Below are 4021 nucleotides of genomic sequence, written 5' to 3'. Positions count from 1 at the left end.
ATTAATTTGAGGAACAAGGAGAGCGTTAATTGTAGAAAGTGGCGTTCAATGAACAGAATAAATGCAGATTTTTACAACGCTCTGTAGGAGGCTACAAAGCGGCATGATTTAGTGTGTTGAGGGGGGATTCCTTCCATATTTGTTGGCATTTGGAATTTAGAAATAACAATTTTAAAGTTGCGCGAATGCTTCCTATTTTAATTTCCATGCATTAAGCTTCGCCAGCATCGCTATAATTTCCGTCTGCCTAAGGGCTGTGACATACTTGCTGTTTGACAATGTAAACACATGTTTAAAATGGCTGCCATGCGTTATTGCGATGATTTGAAGCGTCTTTTATGTGCGTCACCCGAAATAAATGTGACGTGTCCAAACGCTGCAATATACGAGTGACCTGTAGGTGGAGTCAACAAAACTCGCCATGGTGACTCCGTCTCTGGTTTAGAGGTCTTTTGTACCATCTTTCGTACCGCTGCTGTCTCGTCTTCTTTTGTGAACTCAAAATTAACCAGTTACTGATCTCTTCTATTGATGCCATGTTTGTTTTGGTTTTACCCACAAACCCAGCTCTCTGTCTTGCCTGAGTAGTCTAGTGCGCCCCCTAGTGTCCCCAGTACTAAGTGCAGTGCTGTGCAGCAGCAAGTATGTGAACAAAGACGCAGCCCGCTGCCTTTACCAACCCAAGGTCAAACAGCAAGTATATCACGGCTAGGGCTGCAACTAACGATTATTTTCATAATCGATTAATCTGTCGATTATTTTTTCGATTAATCGATTAATCGGTTTGTTATTGTTTAGCTATTTAACCTATACAAGTGATGGATGCATTTCAGTTAAGAAAAAAAAACATAAGAGAATTGTGCAGTTGACTGCAATCTATTTTATTGCACATGAACACAGTCAGCAGTATAAAATGAGCTAAACAGTGCAAAATATCAGTCCAGAATAATTTTTTAGCATTAGCTGGAAGCCTGCTCCTTCCACCATGGATAGTGGCCTCATGTCTTTTACCAGCATGTTTAGAATAGAGTTTGTAAGTGGTATGAATTGCTGGGGGGTGAGTGTCTCTTTCCCCATGTAGTTGTCCATCGTTGCTTGTTTTTTTTCTGCATAAGAAACACAAATAGTCTGAAATAAGTACACATATAAAATAAAGCAGCACACACACTACAACACTAAATCAATATTATATTATTTGAATTAATTAACAATATACAGTGATCATTTATTTTGAGGGTTACGTTCTACAAAATAGCCCGCAACAGGAGATATTCAGAAAAAAAGTCTAATTTTTTTACTATTAAAAAGCTCTAAGTAAGAAGCTCATGAGGTTTTTACTTTGAGTCGGGAGTGTTTAAATTAGCTAGAAAAATGTGAAAAATGTTTATTTTGTGTAATACTGTTTAAGAAACATGATAAAAATGTGTTGTGAGGCGTTTTACAGCGTTAGATAGTAAAACAGCCTTTTAATAGTAAAAAAATGACTTTTTCTGAATTTCTCCTGTATTTAAAAATTGAAAGCGTACAACTATGCCGCGTTATATTCACCTGGACACAGCTCGTCTGTATATTTTTCACCGCGGAGTTGTCCTTTTTTGAATGAGAAACATAGTTATGGGTTTGTGCCGTTTTTCTCTTAACTAGAACATTCTTATAAACAGACGTGCTAAATTTGGCAAGCGCATGATTCACAACACGGAGGAGATTCACGATTGCATCTAGTCAATCAGAAGTAGAACACCGTAGACTGACGCGGCAAAAAAACATGTTTAACATCCACTATAACGAACTCAGCTAAAACACTAAGTCCAGCTTGTTTATTTTCTGTTACTTACCGGGCTGGCTCTTCCAAATGACGGCTCACTTGACCGCGGTGCTCTTCCTCAGCCCCCACGTTTTCGTCTCAAATGTTCACTTAGGGACGTCGTGCTTCCGTGCCATGCTAGATGGTTTTTGCATATTTTGCCTTTTCAATGCATCTAGTGAAGTGCTCCCATACTCGTGAGGTTTTTGTCCGGGGTTTCTCTAAAATTTTGTCGCTTCTATTTTTCTTCCGTATTTCCTCTTGTTCCGCCATCTCTCACAGCAAGATGAGCGTCAGTAACGTGATACGTCATGAAAACCGAGGGCACTCATTGGCTCATTTCTTCTTCTACGGCTCCACTGGTAGATCAGTGGCTCATTACTGCCACACACTGGCGGCAAATTTAACAGCTTGTAACCGATGTCAGATTGTGGTAAAAATAGACTTAATGCGGTAAAATATGATTATTAAACAACTAATCGATGACTAAAAAAGTTGTTAACTATTTTAATAATCGATTATAATCGATTAAATCGATTAGTTGTTTCAGCTCTAATCACGGCCCTAAGTCTCCTCCCTTTCCGGTCGGTTCATGGCTCCTCGGAAGAACAGAAACATTAATGCAAGTGAACGCGGTGGAAGAGCTATTTTCAAATCTGCTTTGCCTTACGCCCTGAATCACACATATGTTCTATTTAAATTGGGGATGCACCAATACCACTTTTGTCCAAACCGATCTGATACTAGGGATGGGTACCTTTGACATTTGAATCGATTTGGTACTAATTCCCGGTACCTAGGAATCGATACCGGTACTTAATGGTACCAATTTTAGATACTTTTGAGTGTTTAATATTTTAATTCTCTTTTATAATTAAATGTATATTTTTCTCAATATATAACCATATTTGATAAATATCACGATAAATAACATACAACTGTTTAAATTTTAACATTGTCCTTGTAGTTTTATAAGCTGATAATTAAACTGAAGCAAACATCTTTACTGTGAACTAAATTTACTGTGTATCTTCATTCCTTTTGCCGTCCTTTTTCATTAGATTTTTCCTAATGGGAAGTTAGAATTTCCGAGGGGAAAGCGAACGCACCATTAGCTGATAACAACGGTGGCAATGGAAGCTAACATATCAAGCTAACGTTATCTTAAACAGTTTATTTAGCTGCTGGAGCAGATTAAAACGATGATGCCTCACACTTAGATCGTTGTCGCTGGTTTCATCTTCACCCAATCACCCGTCGCATTTAGTAAAGTGAAGCCAAACTTTAGAGCGCGTTCATGTTCTTCCAGTCGGAAATTCGGAGTTCCAAGGAGAAAACGAACGTACCATTAGCGGAACGGAAGCTAACATATCAAGCTAACGTTATCTTAAACATTTTATTTACCTACCGGAGCAGATTAAGATGAGGATGTCTCACTTAGATCGTTGTCGCTGGTTTCATCATCACCCAGTTACCCATCACATTTAGTGAAGTGGATCCAAGCTTTAGCGTGCGTTCTTTCTACCATGCTGCTCTGTTTACAACTGGCTCGCAGCGACCGACGACATAACGCTCTTGCGCATGCGCAGCTGTCTAGGCAAGTTCTCGTTATGAAGGACGGGTACCGAAACGAGGCACCGTTTCAAATGACGTGAATCGGTGCTCAGTCGGTACTATGGAATTCGGTCAGTGCCTTAAAAAGTACCGAATTCGGTACCCATCGCTATCTGATTCCGAAACTTTGATCTGAGTACTCGCCGATACCGATACTTTTACCACACAAAAAAATTTAATGAATCAGAATACAAGTTTTATTTTCTTCTCTGCTTTCTACAGGAAAAGACTGTGAGGTAAATTAAAAATAATAATAAATAATATTATTATAAATGATAACAAAACTAAAATATTAGGTGAACAGAAATGATGAGTTACAGTGAAGCCACTTTCAGGCCACTGCATTGGTATCTGTTAACTTTTACCAACACCAATACTGGTATCGGTATCTGCCCTAATTTAAATGAAAAGTAATGATGCGTTTTGACCATGCCAGACATGAAATTGATTAGCTCGTAAAGATTCATAATTGCTATAACAACACATCAGAAGTCAGCTTGTTGGATATAAGACGTCACCACAGGATCTCCTCTCCACCAGCGTAGCTGCTACATACCACATGGCCAGATTTATGGTGGTTCTTTCCTCCCAAAAGGATTCAAA

At 38.8% G+C, this 4021-nt stretch overlaps 1 long non-coding RNA gene across 1 annotated transcript; it reads right to left on the bottom strand.

Annotated features, from left to right (window-relative positions):
- Window positions 1-857: 857 nt before the first annotated feature.
- On the bottom strand, window positions 858-2063 carry LOC129163785 (uncharacterized). Its single transcript, XR_008563578.2, has 2 exons — window positions 1836-2063; window positions 858-1106 (listed from the first exon to the last, which is right to left on the bottom strand). It is a non-coding gene; the product is annotated as an uncharacterized lncRNA (long non-coding RNA).
- Between the last annotated feature and the right edge of the window lie 1958 nt (window positions 2064-4021).

This window comes from Nothobranchius furzeri, chromosome 13 (genome assembly GCF_043380555.1).
Source record: "Nothobranchius furzeri strain GRZ-AD chromosome 13, NfurGRZ-RIMD1, whole genome shotgun sequence".
Classification (NCBI taxonomy): Eukaryota; Metazoa; Chordata; class Actinopteri; order Cyprinodontiformes; family Nothobranchiidae; genus Nothobranchius; species Nothobranchius furzeri.
This window is presented reverse-complemented; position numbering and strand designations above follow the sequence as displayed.